This window comes from Agelaius phoeniceus, chromosome 14 (assembly GCF_051311805.1).
Source record: "Agelaius phoeniceus isolate bAgePho1 chromosome 14, bAgePho1.hap1, whole genome shotgun sequence".
Classification (NCBI taxonomy): domain Eukaryota; kingdom Metazoa; phylum Chordata; class Aves; order Passeriformes; family Icteridae; genus Agelaius; species Agelaius phoeniceus.
In genome coordinates, this window is record NC_135278.1 from 8,270,396 (window position 1) to 8,297,981 (window position 27,586).

The 27,586-nt window shown below is 39.3% G+C and overlaps 1 protein-coding gene across 3 annotated transcripts in view; it reads left to right on the plus strand.

The window, feature by feature from the left end:
- Positions 1–27,586, plus strand: part of MAMLD1 (mastermind like domain containing 1) — a 244,035-nt gene that overhangs the window by 65,336 nt on the left and 151,113 nt on the right. For 2 of the 3 annotated variants that reach the window (XM_077186220.1, XM_077186219.1), the window contains exon 3: positions 2,608–2,735. The exons of the other annotated variant lie outside the window; for it this stretch is intronic. The gene's annotated coding sequence lies outside the window, so the exon portion shown is untranslated. The remainder of the gene's footprint in view (positions 1–2,607; positions 2,736–27,586) is intronic. 3 annotated transcript variants of the gene reach the window in all.

The following is a 27,586-nucleotide window of genomic DNA, read 5'->3' on the forward strand; positions in this document are numbered from 1 at the left end:
CAGAAGCCTGACCTATGACTTTTTCTGTGAGTGTTTTTGAGGCAAAGTCATGCATATTCTGCAATGAATGTAACCTGAAATGTAGAGGCTCAGCATTGCTACTAGCAGTGAAGTGCCTGACTATAAATAGTGTATTTCAGTCGATTTTAATCCTGAGAAACAGCATTTATCTCATGACAGCCCCTTCTCTTCTTTTTTCCTCGTATGTAAACTGCTTCCTTAGAGATCAGTTCAAACAGATACACAAACACATTAGCTCCTTAAGTAATAATTTTGGCAATGTAAACAATATAGCAAATGGTGGAACATGTTAAGAAATATATACATCCTCATCAAATGCTGAGATTTGTAATAACCTGCTCTGACGACACTTTTATTGTAGTCATTCATTGTAGTCTCACCTGTTTTACCTGTTGCTTTTTTACTGTCATAAAATTGCAAACTACAATAATGCTTTGGTCTTCAGCCATTCCATGTTATAGCACACACGCTGAAGGCATGGCACATGAGCAGAGCCCAGTCCATCTGCATATTTACACATATGTCTGCTTTTAAACATGTAAGCTTTGTGCTGACTTGCAGCCTACCTTCTCAGATGATGTCTTAACCTCTTTGCTTGACTGTGCTCTGAGTTTATGAAATTTATGCCTCCTGGTGAGAAAAGAAACCAAAGGCTTGGGTGATACTCACACATCTGTCATGCAAATACTGCTTGTACCTGTGAGCTGCCTGTGCTATTGGATCTCCTGCCTTGATATCAATGTCTTTTTAGGTGCCCTAGCTGAGAAGCAACTTAGAAATTGTAAGGTAGTGCTATTGAAACCAAAAATACATAAATTGGGTGTCTTGTCAGCTGATACCTCTTGCTTTAATGCCAATAAAGGCTGCTGACACGTGTGGTCGCAGTGAGGAGGCTCTGCAGTGTGAATGGAGCAGCTGCTGCTGATCAGGGAGGGAAATCAATGACTCAGCATTCATCAGAAGCATCCTCCTGCTGGTCACCACTGCCAAGTGCTGACTCATCGATTTTCCTCCCTGCTAGGCGAAGACTGCTCTATTTTCTTTACAGCAAGCTCTAAAATGTTTCCAGTGCACTGTGTGCAGCTGTCAGCTCCCATTGGTGGGTCTCAGTAGGAGCACCCCAACACATGAATTGCATTGGGGCTGGGGTATAAATCTCAAATTTGCCCAATGTAGTTTTTTCAAAGTGCCTGAATCTCAGCATGTGTGAATCTACAAATCACCCTATTTGCCCCAATCAGCACAAATGAGGTGTCCTGCTTGCCATAAGCTCACTAAATATTTTTTCTTGTGAAGTGGCAAATGGAACACAATATGCATGGCTCACAGATTCACAGCCACTGAAACAAATCCAACAGCATGCAGTTGTCATCAAGAAATATGTCTAGGAAAGCCTCTCTAGCCACACAGCTTCAGCACAGCATGTGAGTACCAGCCAGTCCTTGGATATTCAGCCAAAGAGATTGCCATATATAGTGCACATGAGGAGTGCTGCCCTTTGATTTCTCCTTTTAAAAGAAATCATCCTTGCAGCTGTTCTCCATTGTCCCTCAGTCTTGAATATCTTCTTTATTTAAAGGGACTCTGGAAATCAAAAATAGAGTCAGAAAGGGGTCTTTGTCTGACTATTAAAATCTTGTGAGTCATGTTTTCTGAAATCTTTCATAAAATTCAGTCAGAATTCAGCTCACAGCTTCAACTTCAGAAATGCTGTGAAGGTGACTACAAACACTGATATTCATTTACAATTTGAAAAACTCATTTACCCTGAAATGTGTGATATATTCACATACATCTCTTTTCCGTTTCATTTACAAAGAGCAGCAGAATTGTGGCATTGAACAATAAAGCTTGAAAGCTTTCAGTTCCATTCCATTTTGAAGATGCAAATGAGACAAGTTCTGAAATCTGCAACCCAGCTTCTACTTGCTGATTTTAATCTAAGAAATGGCATGTTTACTAGAATACCTACTGAAACAGAAGATTTACTTAAAACCAGTATCTCACTATATTAGAGTTGCAAAGATTTTCAGACCTGTAACATTGATGTTTTCTTCAGAAACAAGGAAATATGCAAATAAGTTGTTATTTATAATAGCTGCTGCTTGCTATGTTTGTAAAATAATTATATTTACCAGTTAATTGACCTTGTGTGCACAATAGGGACAAAAATAAAGAAATGATGCATGAAAATTCAGAGTAGCACTGAATTGGATTGGTTTAGAAAAATATATTAACTGTTAATTTTCAAAAATAGCAAGCAATTAATTGCTGTTGTAAGGAACATTTCTGTTTTACTCTGGCAACCATACTATGTTAACATAATACATTGCAAGTCAAGGCAGACCACTTGATTGCAGTGTTTGTGCTGCAGTAAGTACAGCTTTGGTTTAATGTTAAATTTTCATCTCAAATGTTCTTACAGGAATGCAGATGTTGTCCTATTTGTTGGTCTTGTTAAGATCTCTGTCATGTGAGTGCCAGTGCGTGTAGTAACACCTAATAAATTATGTAAAGTGTTGCAGTGTACTGCACTTGTATGACCATTTCAATATACTGTAATTGTTTTCCACACTTCCCCCACAGGTTAGTCTGGCTTCCAGCAGAGGCAGAAGTGAATAACAAGCCAATCAACATGCAAAATATTGAACAGAGCAGCTCAGCACAGAGCCATCAGCCAAACGTGAGATGAGCGTGTGGCTGCAGACAGGACGGTGAGTCTACGCCCGGCTTCCTGAGCCTTGCATGGCTCTCCCTGTGTTTTCTGAATCACATTTCTCTTGTTTGCTGGTCAAAATGAGCTGTTCCTCATGTCAGCACTGATGATTAATACAGTGACAGAAGTAGGGCCAGGTTGTGTTTGTTGCCAAGTACCAGTGAGGGTCCTCATTCTGCCTGTTTGGAACTTAGCCCGAGGGAATAAGTGTGAGCCTCCAGTCTTGATGTGGGATGGGAAAAGCAGGTACTGTGGGGATATGGTCTGGTGATGCTGACTGGCCCTTGCAGTGTTCAGCACTCAGGACCCTACTCTGACATGCAAAGGCACTTGGTCTGGCTTTACATGGGGAAGTGAGATCCCATTACAGTGTGTGATTCTGCCTCTCCCATGCCCAGGTGGGACATTCCCTTTTACTTCAGTGGATTTGACTTGAGGACCCCATTGTCCAAAGACATTTAGTTTGTGGCTCAAGGAGTTTTCTGTTGAACAAACCCAGGTCTGTTATTTACAGTGGTTCTTGGAGGACCTGCTTGTGGAAGATGTTCTGGCCTTTTTCCTTTCGAGCCCACTGAGTAGAGTCTGCTTGCACAAGGAAGCTCTTCTGTCTAGTGGGAAGAGCTGGCACTGGCTGCTGAGCTGAGGCCACTGGGCTCCCTCTGGATGGGCCACACTTCAGAGATTTTAGAGGGTGGCAAATTTTAGCCTTTGGGGTGCTTGACCAGTGATTTGAAAATGAAAACCTCTGAATTGCATCCTGAATCCTCTGAGGCATCCAGCACCTTTTTTTGTTTTTTTGATTTGACATGTTTTTAACTCAATTTTGTAGCATTTTTGAAATTCACATTAGCTACCATAAGACTAGATGGATGACTGCCCATAATTTGGCTCAGCTCTCAGTAGTCAGGTATCTACAAGTTGGGAAGCATGGATTTTTGCCTGTGTAGGTTGGTTCCTTTCTGTGAAAAGAGTAGAATGTTTTTGCTGTATCTCTTCCAGAAATGAATATTTTACAATCCTCTTCTAGTGCCAGAACACCCTTATGAAAGCAGCTAACCTGTGCTAATGATTGTTTAAGAATAAAATGGAAAAAAAAAACGAGCACAGGAACTTATCGTCTCTGAATTTATGGCATTGCAGTCCTTCCCATGGCAACACAGATAGTCAGATGGTTCAGTAGCAAAGTACAAGCAGGAAGAAAAAGCAAACAATGACAGAGAGAAAAAAAAGGGGAAAGAAAGCAATGTGATTTTCTATCTATTAGACTAGCTTGTCTAAAACATATACAGAAAGCCCTTTAATATCCCATTATACTGTATACTGAAGCATTCAGGTCTAATACTATTACTGATAAAGAAACCAAAAGCATATTTACAGAGACTGAATGTCTATAAAGAGCAGATCAAGCAAGTCTCTTGAGAGAAGAAAGTCCCATATCAGATTATCGTGTGAAAAAAATAGCATGCTCATCTCAATTACAGCACCAATTTGGTTTATTTAAAAAGGAAGTAATTCTGGGTTTATATCATAAAATCACTTTTTTTTAAGCCTGTAAACATCCAATAAATTAAATTTTTAGATAAGATCCATTTTGCAAAAAGCTATTTATGAAAAGCTTCAAATAATAATTAGAGAGGATTTAATAACCTAATCACTGACTAATGCTAGCACACAGTAAGTACACTGAATTAGATCCTTTTGTGGAGTTACTGTTTTACCTCATCTCATTTGGCAGCTTATTATACAATGTAAGTTGCTCAAGCCTATAATCCCTAGACCAGTGAAGGTATGTAGCAGAAAAATTCTGATTGTAGTCTCTTGAGTTAGTAAGTAAAAAATCTTTGAAAATGTTTGTCAAGATAACAGTCTAGCTGAACCTAATGCAAAAGCAAAATACAATGTTATACTGTAAATTTATGAATGTTAACATTTGAAACATAAAAGAAAGTTATGCTGCTTAGCATAAACATAGATTAAATATTGTCAGTATAGCATGGAATATTAAAGCTTTTCCTTTAAAACTATGTGCATATTTGGACTATGTTAACCATAGTGCCCTGCTAAATGTTGTAGGTATTCTACTAAAGTTAATATGAGTCCTTTTGTTTATTTTAATGCACCTTGAGCCAGACTCTGGAATTAATTTAATTCCTGGTCATCCAATTTACCTCTGAATAAAAATAAGTGAAATGGCACCCTGAGCCTGGCAAGGGGGGGGGGGGGGAGATGGCCCAAAATCAGAAGCATGACACAGTACAAGTTGTATCCCTTAGAACTAAAACTACCCCTTTACTACTTAAATCTTTTCTAGTGAGATTTAACTTAATTTTTAAGAACTTCAGGGCAGGTTAATGAAGGTCTACTCGCATAATAGACACAAGATATTTAAAATGGGTCAAAGCAAAACCCTGGACAGGCCATTACAATACTTAGGGAGTTTAAAATCCTGAACCAAACTTCTTGTGTTAGCAATGCTTGGCCATGGTTGCTCTTAGCACTGATGCTCTCAGTGGTCACTCCTCAGTGTTCTGTCACATCTGTCTGCTGGTCAAAGCACCAGACACAGCACACCAGAGCAGCAGCACACCTTGGACACAGTCAAGGTACATTTCATTGTGTGTACTGAAATGTAGGAGAGCACTGAAGTTAAGAGAAGGCAGGAGAGGAAAAATACAAATACAATCAAGCAGAACTGTGTATGTGTATATATATATATATATATATCTGCAGATTAGGGAGCAGATCCCTTGTGTTAGAACTGTCCTCAAGAAAGAAAAAGAAAGATTAAAAACTGTCAGATCAACAGTATGACCACTTCCATAGGTACTCTTCTGGTGCCATTCAAAAGTTTCCACTGAAGCTAACTATAGTGATACAGTCACAAAGATCTGGCTCTTAACAGCTCTAAGTGGTGTGTGCCCTTCAAATTCCACCTGAAAGGCAATCAGGTATCCATAATGAGAAAGTGAAAAATGAGAGAGGATTTTTAGGTTTTGAACAAAAGAATTTTAAAATATGTGTGTATATATATGCCTGACAGAAAGTTAGCCCTTAAAACCCTATGTAATTGCATGCATTATATTTGTGGAAGTGTCTTATTGCCACTGCATTGCTATTAAAATGCAAAGCAAGTGCAAGCATGTCATGTTTATTAAACCACTAAAAAAAAGTTCTGACAGTGTTATGACTTCAGTTTTCAAAGCATATAAATGGGCAGGGCAAGAAAGGGGAAGGAATCAGAAACCAAACTCTCAGTTTACTCTTTCATGCCTCATTATTGGAACATGCAGGGTAGAATATGTAGTCCTTTGAGATGTCTGCAATAATAATCTTAAGATTTAGAATAAATTATCTCAAAGTACATTGAAAATTTAACAGTTTGATATCAGCTTAAGCACAAGATGATTGCAGCTATAGCTGAGATTTCCTAGGCAAAAGGCTTACAGCAAGAGAAGAACATGTTCTTTTTTTCCCCTAAGAAAAGGCAAAGGAATCATAGGTGTGCAGGGTGTAATTATGCAGGCTGAAATGAGGCCAGTTCACTACAGCTAATTCTTTATTCTTTACAAAAAGTGCTGCAGATGATTAGATTGTCAGTATCAAGTATCATTTCAAGGTGGCAGCTCCGGTAGCTCACCCAAGTGTCCAGTTTTTAGAGCCTGGGATAAATCTAGGCAGGGCAACATGGAGCATTTGCCCTCATTTTTTGTGACCCCACGTTCCACATCAGTGGAGCTGGAGATCCAGTGCCTTCTCATTCATGCTTTCAGCTTAAAGTTTCTATTTATTGAATCAGCCCTTCCATTATCATCATTTATGTTCTATTCATACAACATTTCTATCTATTGTAGTACCTCTTCTCAGGATTTAAATAACTCTGGCACTGAATAGCTTGTGCAATCTGAACAAATAGTCTTAAACTATCAGAATAGCTTTATCTAAAATATACTTACAAACAGATTAAAGGAAGAACATTGTTTGTGTTCTTTTTGTGTTTTGTAAGAGTTATGCAGGAATAGAGATACTCAGCATTGAGTACTTTCTGGCAACTGACAGATGCAGTCCCAGCAGATGAAGAAAATTGCTGTGACTTCAAAATGAACTCTCTCTGCATGTTCTGGAAATGTTCTCCACTGTCCAGTTAATTACATAGCTTTGTATTTTTTATTATATGTAAGATGTTGCTGAAGACCTGATAACCTTGGGCTTATTTTAACTTCTAGCTGTTCTGGGTAACGTCCTTTACTTCAGCTCTTTCTTTCACAATCTTCAGCCAGTCAGATGTTGCCAATCCAGCATCATATCCAGATTTTTAACTTGAAAAACTGCATTGCTACCATTTCTTTGCATCAGAACTGTTGGTTGTTGTGCAACATCCCAAATTGTTCTGAGATCGTGAGATAAAAATAGACCATTGGCAATCCAGCAGAGATTAAGCCAGTAACCACACATAATTCTTGCACTCTAAAGATTCCATTGCAGATGCAGCTTTTGAGAGAATGTGCAAGAAAAATGATGTTTTTAAACTAAAGCTAGGCTCAAAATTGGAGGCTCCTCTTCAAAAGGCATAGGTCTGCTGTGTTGGGAGAGTTTTCTAGTTAAGAGTGGACATGGGGAGAATATGAGTGATGTCCACAAGGACCTTCAAGTCCCTGCTTTTCCTCAACAGCTCTAGGAGAGCTGAGAGGGGGATCTGGTCAATGCAAGTAGTGGTAGAAGGCACTTCAACTTGTTTTCTCAGATCCCAGTAGAGTAGAAAGTGCAATATATCTCTCCCTCTCCTTGTGTTTGGCTAAAGATGTCATCCAGAATTTTGCTGGAAAAGTAAAATCAAAGCACTGGCATCTGTAGTCTTTAATATAATGTGTAATGACCCAAGTTGCATGAGCTATGGCAAGCCCTTGCTTACAGTAGGTGTGGAAAAAGAGAATGAAGAGCAGCTGCTATTTGGGCATGTTTTACAATTACATTAGTTTTGTTTCATTTCAATTTCAAAGTGCATATTGCATGTTGAGTTGTGATGAATATATATTCAAGACAGGAATATTTCATTCATACCTTTTGTATTTTAGGTAGAAATTTGAAATGGATCATCAGAAATTACTTTTCCAAACCTATTGGTTTGTAGGCTTCTGACAATGCAATCCTCAATCCATTTTAACCCCCTCTTTCCTTCTTTGCACTCTGTTTTGTGTGTGCTTCTCTGCATTCTGAAATGTTTCCTTTAAGATGTTATACACTTTTACCTTGATGTTCTTCCTGAAGATGGTTCATAGCATGTAGGAAGCCCAAGTCTGTGTGGAAAGGAGAGCCCATTTACCAACTTATGGGTAGGACGGAAGCATTTTTATTGTTTAATCTTTCCTTGGAAAGGTGGTAGGGCCAGCCAAACACAGTGCATCTGCCTTGGCTCTAAACACTGATATGGCACTAGTACTATATGTAAGGGTATAAATCAGGACAAACCTGGTTTATGGTATCTAACACTTGTGTTTACCTGTTATTGAAAAGCACAAGAATTCCTTCTTGCATCTCCTATTATGAAGGTGTACCATAATAAGTTGATGTGGGCTGCGCACACCTTCCCTCTCTGGTCAGAGAACAAAGGTTTCCAATTCCCAGGAGTGTTCAGAATGGAGCCTTGCTAACAGTGTTTGCTTCTTGCTGTAGAGTTCTTGTGCCTGTGCTTTGGTGGTGTGTGATAATGTAAGGAGGGATGTAGGAACACTCCTTCCTTGGCTGTCTGGAAGCAGGCTGGCAGTATTCAATCCTTATTACATTAAGATGATTCAAGGCTGAGAATACTGATGCCACCCTTCCCCCAGCACTCTGCAGACACACACAGACACATGCACACAGAGTATTATCTCTGTTTGCCTTACTAATGTCATTGTGCAGTATTCCATTTTCCTCTCTCTTCTTGTCCCCAGGGTCTGTAACAAACCCCTGCTGGACCTTTTATCCACCCACTAAGTCCAGATTAATTTATTATACTCCATCTAGTTTTTGAACTGTTCCTTCTAAATGTGTGATGGGGCTTAGGGCTGTGCAAAGGGGATTCAAGGATAAGGGGAGAAAACATCCTCAGGCTGTAGCTTACAGTGAAAGGTTGTGTTACAGTATGAGCACCTCTACTATAATTATGCATAACCATGGAAGATGATGCAGGAGGAATGACTGATTAGAGCTCATATTTAGCTAAATTAACATCTCAAGTCCATTTTTTTTGGTGTAAATCTGAGTTCATCATAATCTAAAAGCAAATATTTGCCTTTAATATCTCTTATTTATGCACAGAATACAGTGTACTCTTCATTTCCTTCTTAATTATTATTATTTTTTTAAACAGCTTCCAGGCAGAAAGTCAAAGCCTGCTGTGTTTTATATTATACTCTGCAACTCATTTTCCTGGGTTTTTTTTTTAATAAAACATCTAATTAATCCACGTAATCTGAATACTGTCTGTTTAAATTCAAAATGCTAGTGAAAGAACTGAATGAAAATGCAGCTAATTTGTTATACCTATGAAAGTAATAGGTAGGTAAAAATATATAGAGATAAAAAGTTGAATGCCATATGCCTAGTGTGTGAATAGTGAGTGAAAACAAATAATAATAAGGGTAACTATGAGTAGAAAATGTCTGAAAAAAAGGTCTTGAGTGGAGTGAAAATTATGCTCCTCATTGTTGCTGTCTCATTTTTGCTCATTGCGTAACATGAGCTGGGGCTGATGATCTTGCATTGGTACTAATAAAATTGCTATTTCTTTTCCATTTGTGGGAAGTCTCAATATGAGGTTTTTACAGGATTCTGATAAAAAGAAAGCTTCAAAGACTGTTGCAACCCAACCCTCTTTATCTTGGGTTGAACACGATGGATAACTAGTTGTGTTAGAAGGTTCTTTTTCTTTATCTCTGTCTGACTCAGCATCTTTCTCTGGGGAAAATACAAACAAGAGGAGCTGGGGCCAATCATGTATTTAGAAATTGTGTAACTTCAGGTGGCAAAGTCTGTAATAAAAGAAGGGGATTAGAAAAGTGTGCCTTTGGATGAATTATCACCAGCACAATTTTTAATGGAGTGTTTGTCAGGCTTTTGCATGAAATACCAGCAGCTCTTTAACATCTTTAAAATTATTACCTAGACAATTTCCAGTAATGATGAAGTTTAAAATTGATGTAGGAAATATTACTATAGTAAAAGTAAAAAGATGCCTCCAAATGGTAATGTACAAACTCTCACAAGGGAAAGCTTACTTGCATATGAAACTTTCCCAGTAGAAACATTATAAATCATACATAAGTCAGAGTATGAATGAGAAAAAGAAAAATAACTATCAAGATGAAGTTTAGAATTACTTAAAGTGTTCATGGTTTGGCACAGACAAATGCAAAGAGAACATGTTTGTTAAGCACGGTCAGCAGAAACTTGGCCTCTCGTGATATCTGAGTGGAAGCCTGGAAGTCCTGGTTTTTTGAAAAATGTACTAGATCCATTTCTTTGCCCTCTTTTGCATCTGCACCAAAATCAGTCATGACACATCACTGCTAATGGAGAGTCAGGACCATTTTTTTTCCGCAGGAAATCTCACCTTTGAGGCAGAGTGACTTTTGCATGGTCTTGCTTTTAACTATTTTTGCAATTGAGCCTACCAAAACAGAAAAGGCTGAGTGGCTTCCCCTCTGGCATGGGGTTGGTCATTCACATTTAGATCCCAGCATGAAATCTCAGCCCTGTTGTACCAGTGGCAAAATTCCAAATGACTTCAACTGGAGCAGCAGCCTTCTGATCCCCATTTCGTTAACTTCAAGGAACCGTTTGTTCTTGGTGGTGAGTTTTGCACTGCAAAAACAAATGGGCACATTTTAAATTACCTGGAAATCTCAATGTTACCAAATCAGTCAGATTTTTTCCGGATCTAGTTTGAAACCATACTATGGCTGTGTTCCTGTACCCAGGATCACTTTGTCTTTGTGTTGTACAGAACAGGAAGATTGTCTCCATCCTTCTTACAGCGTTTCATAAATTATATGCTGACTGAGATAGAGCAGGTGGCAAAACAAGGACATGAGTGACATGGGAAAATCAAATAAAAATAAAATAAATGACATTTAGCAGGGAAGCTTGGGCTACATTTTCTTAATAAAACCACTCTCATTGAGAAGCTGCTAGAGCCATGCTAAGTTCTGCTGTGTAAGTACAAGTGGGACCTTGAACAGTGCTGGCTCATGGACAGTAACACAAATGGGACTGGAGACTGCATCCATTTTCCAGGAAATATATACAGATTTACACTGTAACACTTTTCTATTAAGGCTCAACTCAAAAAATATCCACAAGATCATAAAAGCAGCTAATAGTCAGGACTGCAGCTGCCCAGATTAAATTCTGTTACAGTTGAACCCAAAATTACTAATGTAATACTGCACTTCAAAGGAAAGCTTTCTGTAAGATAATAATGCAAATAAAGCTTTACCGTGTATTTTAATTTTTAAATTGCCACCAAATCATGCAGAATTGTCACAGAAGTAGCTACAAAAATCTTTCTTGTAGGTGCTTCCATATTTCAGTGTCACTATATCTCACCATTGGCTGCAAGTTGCCTTCATCTCTGATATGTTTCATGGCATGGGTGTTGGAAGATCTCAGTCACCTGACAAGGTGTCTCCACGTGGAGCCTCCAGAAGAGAATGCAGAGGACACCAGAGCTGTCGTTCAAAAGGTCCCTGTTTAATTTACACAAGGACAGAGGAGTGAATACTAGGCTATTTACAAATTCAGCTGTGCCCTATTTCAGTATGAGACAAAGTCACATTGCATAAAGGTAATGCTGTGTGCCTGATTCAGGCATTTCTGACAGTTTCCACTTCTCTATTCTCAGCTTGCCTTTGTGTAAAGCAAATGTTTTACCAGGGTTTGGGTTGTGTGCTCTGCCAGCACACTGCTTGGCCAAGCACAGCAAAGCTGGTAATTCCCCTACAGTGAGGGCATATCCTCTTTTTATATGGTGAGCAGGGTGGCAGTTTCCTGGTCTTTTAAGCCCTGCAAGAACAGCTGGCCAAGGCTGTAAAATGGCAGAGGTGCTGGGAATCAGCTGTGGTCTGTTCCCAGCTGGCAGACTGAGCAGGCTGCCTGCCTGGAAGGGTGAGGGGTTATGGACTGAGAGCTTTTGCCGAAGAGAAGGCAGAGGAAGGCTCTACAGATAGGGATTTCTGGGGTGCTGGAAAGAGCTGAGCATTTCTGCCTAACTTGCAGAAGATAAGTAGCCTTGGCAATTGTGTCCTATTCTTGGGCTGAAAATCACAGCTTGTTCTAGAGGTTTTTTACAGGAGAATGATGGTAGGTGTCCCTGCATGGTCAGCTTAGGCATAGCTGTTTCCCTGTCTTTGGGTAATTTTGTTATTCTTCTTTTGCAAAGGCAAAAATTCAGCTGCTTTCTTAAATGTTTGCTGGCAGAGGTTTTTGGAGCTTTTCCACTGCAAAAATGGAGAAAGCCCTTACAGTGGGTCACCATAGCTATTGGCACTGCAGACAGTGCTGCAGGTCTGTCCTCTGTGGTGATTTGTCTCTCCCTTGACTTGAAAAGAAGTAAGGGGAATCCTAAAACACACTGAACTTACTAGATTTCAGATAGAAATGCAGTGTGAGAGCTTTTATATAACAGGACTTGGAAAGTGTAGTTTGGGATAAAAAATGTAACTTGTCTTCCTTTGCTTAACTTATATTTACCTTGACTTAGTAGATGTCTCTGTCTATTACTAGCAGTTTTGGTGGCAGTAGATGACCTCTGGTGCCAAGCACTAGTAACAGAAAATCACATTCCTGCAAAAGTAGTAAAGATAAACTGTGAGGCAGTGGTTTTAGTTCATCAAAATAGGGCTGCTGTAGCTTTCCTGTTGTACTCCCTGGCATGGCTCAGTCTCCCTTTGGGTAGGGTATGCAGATCAGTAGAGGAAAAGCTTCAGGAGAGTTCTCTAATAAAAGCCATGAGATAAGGAGGATGCTTTTGCAAGTGAGGAATGTTGTTATTTTTTTCTGCCAATTGTTGTAGATTAATTCATGTAGCAACACTTTCAATTTTGGAATTCAAATTCAAATAATACTGTTTTTCCAGTTATTGTGCTCTTGTTAATGACTAAGGCTTTGTCTGAGCCTAAGAATTTATTTATGACTTTGACCTGCTTTGAGCCCCAGTTTACTTGGAGTCAGACTGATGATTGCATGCAGACTATACCTTTTTAATTCAGCTAACAATCTGAATTCTCAAAGTAGATTGTTTGAAGTCTTCAACAAATATTTACTATATGTTTGCCATTTGTGTGGGTAGAAAGGCCCTAGGAAAAAACACTGAGATGAGCACAAAAGCTGCAGTGCACAATAATGAATGAAGACAAAGCAACATGATTTTAGTAGACAAATCTGTGCATCTGTTTGAAAGGAAAAGTCTGAAGAGGGTCACCAGTCCTACTGGCAGTCCTCACACAGTAACTGTTCTCCTTCTCTTTCCTACATAAAAGTTCCTGAAACTGGTCACACAGAACAGAACTTTTCAGTGTTTACATCCAGGACCAACTGGACAGATGTGTTCAGGGAGGATTGCTGTTGCTGATGTGATGTGAGGGATAAACACAGCTCCAACAGCTATTCCTGACCAAACAGGAAACAGCCAAAGCCAGGCCAGCTCTGTGCTTTGTTCTTCTGCAATGTGTCACCTTTACTGAGCATAAAAGTGAGTCAGATATTGAATGTCATTTTTGAAATTACTTATGTTTCTGTTAGAACAGAAATGCAAGTTTGTAGAAAACGTAGAAGTTTATCCATGTGCACACATATTATCTTTTAACATGTTTGAAGCTCTATTTTCAGAAGCCTACCTCAAGTGTACCTAATGTAGAGTCTTGCAAATAATCCTGTAAGGCACAGTTGTTTACTAATAATAGATATTCTGGGCTAAGCTGTTTGAAGTGCTGCTTTACAGTCATCTGCTGAATTGAAAAATCCTTTGCAAACAACGTTTTTACATTTCAAGGTAACAGTTAAATTACCTAGACTTGGTATCCTACACTCAAAATTCCTCTTTACACTGGCACAGGGAATACTTATTTTAAGCGCATCCAGTAAAATACATATTTTAAATTATATTTTACAGTTCAGCGGTTTCTCTAACCTGAAGATCCCAAAGTGCTTCTCAGATGGAGGTGAAGTTAGCTTAAGAAGAGTCCTGTGAGCACAATTATTCCCACTTTGCATACAGAGAAAATGAGCAATGAAAACGGATGGTTTGTTGAAGGTTGCACACAGGTGCTGGCAGCAAGAATAGAACCTGCACTTCTTGCCTCCCACTCCTGTGCTTTGACTATAAAGCTGCTATTAGGCTTTCCACATCATCCTGTGATTGAGTAACTTTCATTGTATCAGTGGAGATTCAGGAATTCTGAGCTAATTAATGCTCTGGCACTTTTCAAACCCTCAGCTGCTCTTTACTTCTGATGGTTCTATAGGGCTCGATGACTTGCAGTGATGTGTCTCTGAAGAGACAACAAAGAAAGACAAATAAAGGATGGGGATTCACTAACCTTGTCTCACAAAGGTAGGGGCTGTACTCAGAAACATTTGCTAAGTTTTTATTGGCTCCTTATTCTTTTTAAACAGAGGGTGTAAAAGCTTCTAAGAGGGACCCTGTCATGTTAAAATCTGATAATTTGAAAGTTCTTCTTTATCACTGCTGGCTGCACTGCTCTTCTACTGATTACAGTAAATCATCTGAATTCTCTTTTAAAACCCTGCTTTTTCTGTGAGATCAAATTAAACCCATAATTCCTATATATGCCACAAGGAGTCAAGTATTACAAATACTCTGCCAGCTGTTCTTCTAAATAATTAGGGAGGGACATAAGCTGACACTGATCTGGATCAACACATCCCAAAAGTTTGGGTTAAAATTTTTTGGTTCAAATTTGATGATCCACTGTGTGTAGAGTTAACTCTTTCAGCATTTTTGGTAGTAAGAAGATTATTTGTGAAGACAACAAAGAGTTGTTAGCTTAGTTAAGCTATTAAGAGTGATGAATTTTGGAGCAAGTAATTTTTTCAGTCCAATTAACAGCACATGACCTGTCAGTAATGGTTGAGCATCAAGAACCAGTAAGTTGCAAACAACCAGGAGGACTTAAATACATTCATCATAAACTTGTAATGTCATCTCAATTCTCCCTGTTACTCTTGATCTCTCTTCACATGGCAAAGGTTTATGTTTTGTTTATGTTTTACATTGGTATTTTAATATGTTCCAAAAACCCCAATGTGGGTCATGAATATGTATATACCCAAAATATGTAACTTACCATGTTAGAAACAAAATATACAAAACACAAGTTCTTTCTAAAACTATTTTTCTTTTGTGTCAAGCAAAAACATACAAATATGATGTTTTTCAAGCCAGACCTCTAAATATGACTTTAAAACTATCAATATATATACATCACTGCAGTAACTGAATGCTCTGAATGATTAAAAAAAATGTCAAAAAATCTATGAACAAAACAGTGTGAGGAGCACAGGGATGAAATAACTTTGCAGTGTTAATAGGGTTTAATGTGTGAAGCATTAAGCACTGCTGTAGCACTCATAAAGGAACACAGCTAATGCTTAAACTTGTTTGACATCAGAGCCTTTTTACTACTTATATTCCAACATATTTACAAATTGAGAAGAGGCTTGTTGAATCTTGTTCCACGATAGACTTCTGAAGTATTCGGGCTGGCAGTTTTCAATTACTTCATCTTGGCCGGGATTCAAAGCAGGCCGGCACACGGGGAGGGAGGGAGGGATTCAGCTGGACCAGCTGAAACACAAGGGGATAGCACAAGGGCTTAAAGGGGAAGAGCCCAAAGTCTGGGCTCTTCTTGACATACATCATTAACTATTAATAGAGATTCATTATTTTGTGGATTTGTCACAATTGGCTCTTAGGACAGGGTGTCTACATGCTTTACTAATTATCCCTAACCTGCTTGGAGGCACGTTTGTGAATGCCAGTCATTTACTGCCAATTTACATACTTGGGGGAGGGGACTGGGGAGAGAGATTCATGATATAAAAACAGGTTAGAGTTAGTGCATTAATGTTTCCCTCCAGCTCACCCTGTGCCATGGCTTGACACGTCCATGTCTGTCCTAAATAAACCTAACCACTTGCATTCTTTACAAGTGACAGGAAAGCTGAACAATTTCATCAAGATTAATTCCTGGGAATAATGTCAGTCATTTTAGGGGTGTTTTTGGAGAATGAAATTATATATTTATGATACAGTCCTGATTGACTATTTTATGTGAAATGTCAGCGTTTTCTCTTTGCATAACACACCTTGCAGTGTGTCAGGAAGAATATTCCTAAGGGAATCCATAAGGGAACACAGACCTCCTGTTTGAATGCATATTTATTTATTTATTGTATTCCTTGCCTTGAGGTTTGAAGTAACTTGTTTTCACCCAGCAAGAGGGTGGGCAAAGCCCAGAGTATGGGTGTTGGGGTAGTGGCATTAGCCACCCATGGCTAATGTGAGGTGGCTTTCCTGACTGTGCTGTGCCATCATCACTGCACTGCCGTGCTTTGTCATCGTTAGGTGGGTGGCTGCTGTGGCAAGATGCTTCTGTTCAATGAATCAATTGTAAATGAATGTTAGGCTTCTGCAGGGGAAAATTTCTAGCCTCCTTCTGTGACTTCCCACCCCCAAACTTTCTCTTCCTAGTCTCCTCTGACATGCTGCAAAAGATTTATGAAAATCAAATACTTTAATTGTAAAACTGCCACTTAATTGACAATTAATTGACAATTGCTTAGCTCCTAGAGATCACTTTATTTAGCATTCCTGTTTTTTTGTCCTCTTTATCCATCTTACCAAGCACATTTAATATTGAAACACATGCCACAATGTTTATGAGGTAAATGTCAGCCTCATAGTGAGCTTTAAAGATGTTGTTTAAAAATTTCACACTTTTTCAATGTTTCTTTTATCCAGGGCAGGGTTCTTTGGTCAGCTTTGGTCTAGTATCCCTAACATGGAGGGCAATGAGTTCTTCCTGCAGCACAGAGTTCTCCTGTGGTACCTGTCAGTACCAGCTGCCCCTTCCCAGACCCAGCAGTACAAGGAAGGGTTCTGCTGTATGCAGTCCTCAGGGGCTGGAGGCTCCTGAAGGTTTCACGTTTGACCCTTGCAGCTCTTGTTAAGGATGCTGCTGGCTCCAAAATATCAGCCATTAAGCTCCTCACAAGTGCTCTTGTCAAATGTACTGCAGCCTGAAAGTGATTTTAGCATGACTGGAGAAAATGTTCTGTATCCTCTTTGTGAGGACACAGTGAAGAGGATGCTCTGTGGGCAGTCACTGCAGTGGGGCTGCTGCTGGTACAGGGACGTCTGCAGCATGCCTGTAACTGATAAAGGGGATTCATTGCTTTGCCAGAGCACTTCCTACATGGATCTAGGCTGAGCACAGTACAGAAATGCCCCCTGATGAAGGAGTATTGGGCCTCACTTGCTGGACACAGAAGAGGCAGTGTCCCATCATGTAGGTCTGTGTCATACATGTCATGAGAATGTTTATAGGCACATGGGTGCTGCAGAGGATCCCTGTTCTGTGGGGAGACTTTGCTCTCTAGATCAGAAGTGGAATAAGCACAAAAAAACCCCAAACAAACAAGCCCAGAAAAAAGCAAAGTGCAAAACAAACCCAAAAAATCCCCAGGCTGGCGTGAAGCCTGGAAAGACAGAGTTTGTGTGGAATATGCTGCTTCTGGAGCTTCCCAAGTTACTGCAGAGCATTTCTGAGGGGTGTGATTGTTTTAGATGTTGCCTGATATTGATCAGTTTGGAAAGTCTCTCTCACCTTTGTCTCATAAACCTGTGGGAAGAGGGAGTCTCTCCCTAGCAGGAGCACTGCAGTGGGCAGCTCTGCCCACTGTTCAGCTGCCTGGCACTGTGTGAGACCAGGTTTTCCCTGCACTCACCTCACTGAGGCTGCCTACAGAAAAATGAGGGCCTGTTTTAGCTGTGATTTCTGAGTATCTGCCTGGGGGCTATTTATCCCATTTATTCAGAAGTGGCTTCTTTTGAAAAAGAGGAGGAGGTGAAGAGATACAGCTTCCTAGGTAGTAGTAAAGTGCATGCTGTGTGTGCATGACAATATAGGTCTCCGAGGTTTAGTGGATCTGGAATTATGCCATTTGTCTCACACTAATTGAAGTGTGTGTCTACAAGTGTGCAGTGCAAAACATAGGAGAAATGTTGATCATAAAATAAGGGTACTGCATAACCTGTCTTATTATTAAATAGAGAGTCACTTGCAGAGCACCTTAAACATGTATGTTTTGTGAAGCTGCTCTTTGTGCATATGTGTATACATATTAAGCCAATAGGATATATTTCTGCTGAGCTGATCTAACATGTAGTCTTTTACAGCTTTTCAGAATCTTTCCCTCATGTCTGTAAATGTACTTTGCAGTTCTTATAAAATATTGAATCCAGAGTAACAAGCAGTTGACTTAAACTTATTTCTGTAGGAGAAAAAGAGATCTCAAAGAGTAAGCATTCTATCTTAAGCATGATTAAACTTCATTTCTTTGTCCACTGGAGTCTCTAGAAGAAGGGTTCTGTATTGTGAAGTTTCAAGAGACAGCTGCTGAAATGAGGCTGGGCTGGATCACAATTTGAAACAACCTGAATGTTACTGGAAAGAACCAGCACATCTCTGTGCCCAACAGAGACATTCAGTGCAATATATAGGTTAGTTTATTCTGGACAACAGTGCAATTTGTTACTACTTTATGCTTATTGCTATGGTGTACATGAAATCTCATTGTAAATGTTTTCAAGAAAGGGAACTAATGCTTTTTAGTTACTTGAAGTTTGGTTTCAGAAGGCAAGGCAAATAGATCTGTGATACTGGCTTTGGGATCAGACATTTGTATGTCATTTCTGTCTGTTATAAAGTAAAAAAATATTTTCAGTGTGTCGTTTATCTTCATTGCTATGTCTACAGTATTGCTCAGCTGTATTGAGCTGTGCAAGTGGGTGGGGAAAAAATTAGAAACTTAGTCATATTCTAAAGATAGCAGACCATTAAGAGAGGAAACACTTCTGCTGTGTGTCTGATCTCTGCAAGGAACTGAGGGGGGACTTGGGGGAAAGAAAGGAAAAAAGAAGAAATAAAAATCCCCAGCCCCCAAAGACATTTTTTATCTGTACGCTTCAGTGCAAAGCAAGTGGTGAGTGCTTTTTAGGCATGATTCACAAGGCAGATTCATGTGCAAGTGACTCCAGGTAAAGCAGTGGGGGTGGATCTGGATCGTGTAAGGCCAGCGCTCAATGTGGGAAAACATCTTCCTCCCACTCTCCAGTAAACAATGTCAAATCAAAAGGTTTACATTGCAGCTTTATTGTTAACACAAGAAAATACTTGGGTCACACTAAAATCCATTTAATGTTATATTCCTACTAGAATAGTAGTTAGTGTCTGATACTTAAGGAAGGGTAAGAATGAGGAGAGATAGAGACAGCCCTGCAAACACCAGTTTGCATTTCTCATGAGTAGGGGGAGGATTTGAACCATTGTGCTCAGAGCAGCCACTGGAGTTACTCTGTGACTTTGTCACTCTTTACATTTTACATCTACAAAAGTCTGTGAAGGTGAGCCTCTGCAATTCAGTTCTGTACTGGGTGAAAAAGTACTTCTCTTTGTTTTACTTTCTACTTAATGGGTGCACCAACAAATTTTTGGGATGTAAGGAAAAAAATTGTTCATAAGGGAGTTCTTTGTTTTATAGTCCCCCATCTTATCCATTGATTGTTATCACTCTTCCATTCTGAAAATCCTAATTCTCTCTGTGTAAAAGGTTATTCTATACCTTTATGCAGCATTGTTGCCATTCTTGTTACCTTTTCTGTACTTAAAAAAACCCCAAACAAACAAACAGCCCACATATAAAAACAAACCATAAAAACAAAAGAAATTATTTGGAAGCAAAGTTCATCAGAAAGGGCAGCTTGAAGCAGAAGTTAGAACCAATTCCACAGGTGAAAGATGACAAAAGTATAAGCATGAGAAAAGGTGCTGTCAGGTGCTTGCTTTCAAATCCTAATGATTGGTCAGAAACTTGAGAGATACTGTAGTGTTTTCTCTTGGCTGGTAGAAAATAAGATGCAGAAAGACTGGTGAAGCTCAGGCTGGAAGTTATTATCAACCTGCTCTATGAACTTTTCACTTGTTTTGCACTCATGCATTTATATTTATTTCAAATGGGTTGATGGCAGCAGCTGATAAATGAGCTACTGCCAGTTGTAGTCCATTGTGTTTGTCATCAGTGCAAGTTCACTGTAGTCAGTGATGAAATTTCACCTGCTGTGTGAGAGAAAATAAAATGCACAGTTGTGGTTGTAATTAGGGTTGAAAATCAATAGTAAAAGATGTTTTAAAAATGAGAAAGAAGGTAAAAGAGAAAATGAGGAGAAAACCGTGAAAAGAGAATTAACTGGGGACAGATAAAAACAGTGAATGCAGAGATATATTGGAGGAAATGGAACATTAATCCAAGGTGGAACACCTACAACTACTTTTTGCAAGAGACTTCATTTTAGTATAAGAAAGAATGTATTTTCTAGTAAAAATCTCTTTTCCTGGGGTGGTATGAGCGTGTGTATGAACAAAAAAGGGAACTGCTAATGGTGCCTTGAAGATCCTCACATTTTTTCTGCTTCATTCCCTTGGTGGCCACCATCCTGGAAAATGAAGGACTTGGATGAAACTCACTTTAGAATTCAGGAGGGGACGTACCTGAATTAGTGAGAGAGCAGCATGTCACAGTACAGTTCACAATAAAGAATGCTGCACCTAGTTTTATTTTTTTTTTCATTTGCCTTAAAACTATTCTCTAACAGCCTTTGAGACAAAGTATCTGGGGGTTTGGATATGACCAGATGGCTGAGCACTGAGTAGTCTTCTTCGAAGTCGCTCATAAAAAGCACCTGTACTAAAAGGGTGGAAAATTGAAAATTCTTGTTGGCTCCACAGGGGATGACTTGTGTTTGGTTTTGATGGAGTGGAATATCTTTGACTATTGCTGATTATGAAAGGGCTTATTACTGGCTAGGGAGTAGAAAAGGCAAAGCATTTCATTCTCTGCTTTTCTTAGCTTTCACCTCAAGAGCATCAGCTTAGGAAATAGTGTGTCAGAATGTCAAAGAAATGCTCGAGCAGTTTGTTCTTTTTGTTTTATCTTTCTCTAAATATCAAAGACCCTGGTCATAGAAAAGACAGTCTTTCTCTTTAATAAGACTATTTCCAGTACAAAGCTAGTACAATATGACAGGCAAATACAATAACCTTATTAAAGCATCTTCTGTATAACACACAAATGTGTGAAATGTTTTCTCCTCAATAAATAGCCTTCAGTAAGGGATGTGTATTGTGCTTAGGTACTAGACTGCATTCTCATATCACTTTGAAGCTACATCTGCTATATTTTAAACAGTAACCAACAAAGTATGACGAGATGGCAGAACAGTTTAATATCATGGCCTTTATCTGCCCAGAGTGCACGAAAGAAAAATAAAGCAAATGCCTACCATAGGAGGGGAGAGCATGTTATTCTATCAGTGCAGACAATTCTGCTCCCATTAGGCACATCAGTGGTATAATACAGAGATAAAAATGAATCTTTGTACAGTGAATTGAATATTTCCTAGAAGCTTTTGTTGGAAATTTTTTCTGATGTTGTTAGCTAAGGAAGATTTACTTTATGCTTAAGTTATCAGACAGCAGTTTCTCAATGCACAAATCCACATGAAAGTAACATCTCTCGGGTATTGATGAACTTTTTTTTTGAAGGGATGATAAATCTAACAAACAGCTGACTTTGTAGGGCTTTGGTATATGTCATATTAAGCAAAGGTAATCAAGAAAAGGATTTTATGTGTTTTTTGTAGAAATGTACAAAGACTAGATGACATCTGACACTGCGTACACTTGTAAGGGAACAAAATGAGAACAAAAAAGGAGGCAGACAGCTGGTTAGAGCCCAGTTCAGCAAACATTACACACAAAGAGCAATGTTTGCTTTTGCATCTGGGCATACAGGCTTCTTAAGTCAGGGAAGTGTATGGAAATACTCTTAGAAATAAATAACATCCAGTGGGACTCTGTGTCCTGCAGTAACACACAGAACGTGTAAGATGTGGTTAGAGAAGTATTGTAGCTTTCTCATACTGTTTATGGAAAGCTTGTGGTTTGCATATCTCAAAAAATCCAGCAGTTATGGAACAGAGACAACTTAAAATCCAAAACCTCTGTTGACTTCAATGATGCTGTGGGTTCTGGAGCCCCTGGAGCCCCTTGTGCTTGTGCACACCCCTTGCTCCAGACAAGGTGAAATGGAATTCTCAAACTGAGTATGTGGCATCCACAGCACTGCTTAAATGTAGATCTGAGCTGATTCTCAAGCCCCAGCTTGTTCATCATCAGTGTTGTTTATGCACAAGCCTGTGCTGAAGTGTGGCAAGGCTCCAGAGCACACCCAAGGGCCGCAGCCCAGCCAGGCTCAGCTCCCCGCAGAGAACGAAGCTCCAAGGCTCTGTCAGGATGGGGTGGATCCAGAGAGGGCAGTGTGTACTACCCACACCCTGTCCAGCAGCACAGCTAGAGAGAGATATCCTGCTCTCAGTGATCCTGCAGGCCAGGGAAGGTGGGCCACAGCTGGGCGATTGTGGCTGGACAATGTGGACAGCTCCAGCCCCACCATGCTAAACTTCGTATTTTCCCTCTTTGTGGACATGTGTGGCAGATTACAACTGTGCATCTGCAGGACTGAAGTGCCAGCCCTCTCACTGCACTGCAGGGTCCCCAGGCCAGTTCTCCACTCATCACATGCATTTTTTTGAAAGTAACAGTGGCAATCAGTGAGAAATCCATTTGCTCTACAAAACTCCCACATGGTATGAATTGGTAGTGATTTAATATTTCAGATGGTAATGGTGTGCCTTTACCCTGAATGGTAGAGTAAATGACTTCCTTATAGTAGTAGGTAACCTTTAACATTTACATTTTCTTAAATGTCAGGATGTAAAACCAATGGGAAGGTTGAAAGAGAGGGAAAAAGTATTAGCACTGCATTGTTTACATAGTGTACAGAATACAGCCCTGTAAAACCTTGATAGAAGTCTAAACTCTTTTATTTATGGGAAAATATATAAGCAATTAGCCATATCTACAAAATCAATTGCTCAGCCACCTCAGGTTGAAATTTGGCTTAAAATTAATGAAGATTTTAAAATAATAGACTTCAATTTTCTATTCTTTTAGCTTCTGATTATTCTGAGATGGTTTTGTCTTATTTTCAGGATTTTTTTTCAATAGAAGCTCTGGAATGTGATCAGAATTTTAAAGAAAAAATAATTAAAATCACCTACTACAACACCGTGGGATTAGGGTTACAGATTTTGAGCATTACCAATACTACTTAGATAATGAAGTTTTGATGTGATTGCAAAGACCTGAGATCTGGAAATTAAAATTTACAGAGCAGGAATTAAGTAAGAAGATATTAATAAAAATACTCAGCAAATGGAAGGATGAGTGCAGTCTTCAATAAGCCTGAAAAACATAGGTCCAGCTCCTCAGTGATGTAAACTGCCTCAGACCAGTGAAACTTTGATTAGCTGAAGAGCTCTGGCCCAGGAACCAGCAGCCTGTCTTGATCCAGTGAAAGAATCTGAACTGCATTTCTGCTTTGCAAAATTACAGTCTGTTATTAGGACCAGCTTAAGGACTTTGTCTCTCTGGGGCAGTAAATGTGTTCTGTGTGAAGTGACACTGGTGTCACTGCAGGGCTGTGGCCAGGCCCTCTGTACCTGTGGCCATCCCACCCTGAGCTGCTGAAAGGAGCAGTCTCTGACCAAGCTCTGTGTCTTAAAGCAGGACTATAACCCAGACTCAGGTTTCAAAGAGGAATCATTTTAAAGAAAGAGTCCCCTTAGGTAATCTGGGAGAGACAATTCTTAAGTAACTGATTCAAATTTGTAGAGTAGATAGGAGTAGATAGTGTTTATGACTTCTCTCTGCACAAGTTTTATTTTAAATCCAAATAAACACTATCCTGAAACATATTTTCAGAGTTTTCTGTAAGCCATAAAGCACATATCAGTAAGGCTAAATGCCTAGATTATAAAATGTTTCCCTGCAGATGTACAAAAATCTCTAACAGAAATCTCTAACAAAAATCTCTAATGATAATTACAGAAGTTACAGAACTGAGCACAGATACTGTAGGGTTTTGTTCTGAGCTGATTCAAGGGACAAATTAATGTATAAAACTGGGGAAAGGAAGAGAGTTTTCATACAACCAGATCCTCAGTCAGTGTAAAATAAGATAAACCTGTACATTTCTTAGGGGCTTGTGTGAACTACAGATCTAATTCACACATTAAATATTTCATTTGGCAATAAAAGAGTATCTTGTAAAATATTCTGATAAATTGCACTTTTAGGCTTAAACATCTCTGTGAAAATAGGAGGGAATTCCAAAACCTACTGCCATCCCCAAGAGTGGTGTTTCTAGTAAACATTTCCAGGCAGTTGTGCTCCTAAATTCAATTACACTGGTGGCTTCAGCATAGATCCTGCTGGACAATCATCTACATCATAAAAAGTGCAGGTCATTTGCCACAACTGAGCAAAACTGTCATTTTCTACCTAAAAGAAGCTGAGGCTAAGCTAAGGCAGAAAATAAATCCTCTGTGACTCATAAAGAGAGCACTTTTTTAGGTCAGGTCAAGAACAAAGACACTGGCAGTGCAATGCTGAGAGGCTTAGAGTGGTGGATCCCTAAGGACAGCTCCCGACACCAATTGGAATTTTTTTCCTTGATGGGGTAAATGGTTTTTGAATGGTTTTGTAAATGCCCTTAAAATAATCAGTTTATTCAATTAGCCAATTGTCCTATTGTCCTTTAAATATGGAAGGATTTATTTTTTTTTAATTTTTACCAAATATGCTGTTTAGTGTCTGTAGCAGGAGAATAGACAGAGATGGCTCTGAGAACAGGAGCAGAGTAAATGCTCTGGGGGTGAGACTGAGAGGGAATATCAGCGCTGCCCTCCCCTCTGCCAGGCACACACACACTCACATATCACTCCACAGCCACAGTTCCTTCACTGTGGACTGGAGGAGCCAAGGTGTTTGCTAATACTACTGAAATTAAATTATCATTTTGCCTCAAAGTTAAATTTTTCTTGTGAGTCTTGAGATTTTTTGTTTGCAGAAAAGGCCCAGAATTAAACAGCTGCTTTCCTAAATTCCACATTACATTTTCTATGTTTTTGCTTTGTGCTTGGGTTTTCCTTTCAAATCCCATGGTGCTCTGTTACAGCAACCATCATGTGGTGTATTCACAGTGGATCTGCATGTTGAAGGCTAATAGTAACCTAACTCAGCTAGGAGGTGGGAAAATCTTTACCAGAAAAAGAGCCAGGAGAGAGTGGAACAAAGCATGGTGTGCTTGCCTGATAGAGTCCAAGACCTCTTTTGGCCTTTGGGTTTGGATTCAGTTCACCTTGAAATGATGATGATTTATTAGAAAATAATTTCAGAGAGCAGTTTCAGTTTACCTGCTATGTTAACATTTATTTTATTTTTTTTTTCCCTAAAGTTCTGTTGTGGACAAAGAGTTGTATATATGTAAACTTTATTCATCCTTTCACTTTTTAACAGAGTTTAGAGCTGGCTGGTTTCAGAATTGAAAATATACTGCCTTTCCTGCCAAAGATGTTCCTTCCACACAAACTCTCTACTTCCCCATGAACACAGGAAACTCTCCTGAAGGCTTTCCTGAACACCCCCCCCACACAAACACAACCCAGTAACTGAGTCACCAGGAATAATATTGATTTCACCCTATGAGCTCCAGAAAAGTGTGGCAAAGTCCACAGGCTGTAAATGGCCAGTGGAAACCTGACTCCATGACAAGCTCTGTGGGACACAAATGAAGGTAATGAGACTGCTCTGGCAAGCAAATAGCCTGGGAGTCCTGGGAGTGAAGGGACCTCCAAGAAGTTCTTTATCTACTGTACTCATCCATTAATCCTTCCTTTGCCACTGAAGGATCATGAAGTGCATGGACAAAATAATCCTCAGGGTACTGAGAATTCTGCCCTGTGTCCCCAGCAGTGTGCTGCTCTACATGTCTGTGATGCCCTATGGCTCAGTCAGTGTCTGCCTTTGAGTCTCTCTTGGTCAAAAAATGGCATTGCACAAGTTTTATGTGAGTTACCTGGAAGAATTTGCTGTTCAATGCCTTTACAGCTCTTGTAACAAGTGTAATTCAGGGAAGTTGCAGCCACTCAGAAGTTCAAGACTGAATAGGATAGGTGGAAACCTCCCTGGATCCCCAGTGAACAAAACTCTTCTGGCATTTGTGACATGAGGAGGTCTCTCCAGGCAGCCTGACTTGCTGCCTCTGCAGGTTCCTGCAGGGTCAAGTGATTTGGCATGTGTGTCATTTCCTCTAAACTTTGCTTTGAGGAAGTGAACTTAAGCCTTTTTGAGGGTCTAATATAAACTTCTGGAAAGTCTTCCATGTGCTCACACAGGAGAATAAATGCAAAAATGCACTGTGAGGAAAGACAGTCCTCCAAAATTTTGCCTTTTTTAGTTGAAGGACTTCAGACATAAGCAGCCAAACTTGTGAATCCTCATGAATCCTTGTGACTCTGAAGCTTTGTCCATCATTCATTTATCAGCCCATCCATGAAAAAATATTTTAGACATCTACGCCATATGCACATGCATGTTCTTCTGGAACTGTTAATAAACCAGCAAAATTGTCATCTCTATATAGTTATAATCCCCACTTTATTGAATTGCCTTCCTAGTATTTGAGGTTTAAGAAATCAAATCCCCATCTCCATTGTATAAACATTTAAAAAGCATCACCTAGTTGCAAAGTATTCCCCAGATACATGTTTTTCTTTGAAGATATTCTAACTAACGATGTGTTATTAGTGTGAAGGGCCAAATTATCTACTCATCTAATTGGTTCAGCTCCACTGTGCCGCAGAATTTGACATTATCATTTCTCAGGGTCTAACATAATTCATACAAAATATCAATTTGTTATACTTATCATGTTAGTATAGAGAATCCTTAATAACAGGACATTTAATGCAGCATTAGCTTTCCAGCATTTTTTAGAGTAGAGAAAATATCTCTTTTTTCTTAGCATTAATTTAAGCAGCCCTTATTTAAATGGTTTTGCCCCTCTGCTTTTGTAAATTAACGAATGTAATTGTATTGTAAATATTAATCTTCTCTAAATTAATGTGAAATCAAAATTAATTAGTTTGAAAAATATGATTTGCCATTCAATATCACATATAAACTTACAACAAATTAACAGGATAATTTTTCTGCTCTGCTCCCCGTGTGTGAGATCTGGCCAGTGAAAACCTTAGGATATGGTTTCCTTGTTCTCAGTTGTCATTAAGCACGGACCGCTTTTGACAAGTTTTTGACACATTGCTCTTCCATCAGGTTCCTTACTTTCGATTGTGGAATGACAAGTCTATTTTGTGGCGGTGTGAAATGAACCATGTACTGCTACCGCTGTCTCATGTCTCATAATGGAAGGTTCACAGCATGGACAATTGGGAATTTCTCCAGGCAGGGGAAAAGCACTTACTTTCAACCCCTGGCTTTAATCAATCAAGGAGAAACTGGAAATCGCTGTAAAGTAATGAATGTCAATTTATGTACATGCTATTGATTTTAGAAATTTAATGCTCTGTTTCCCTATTTTGTGTTGACC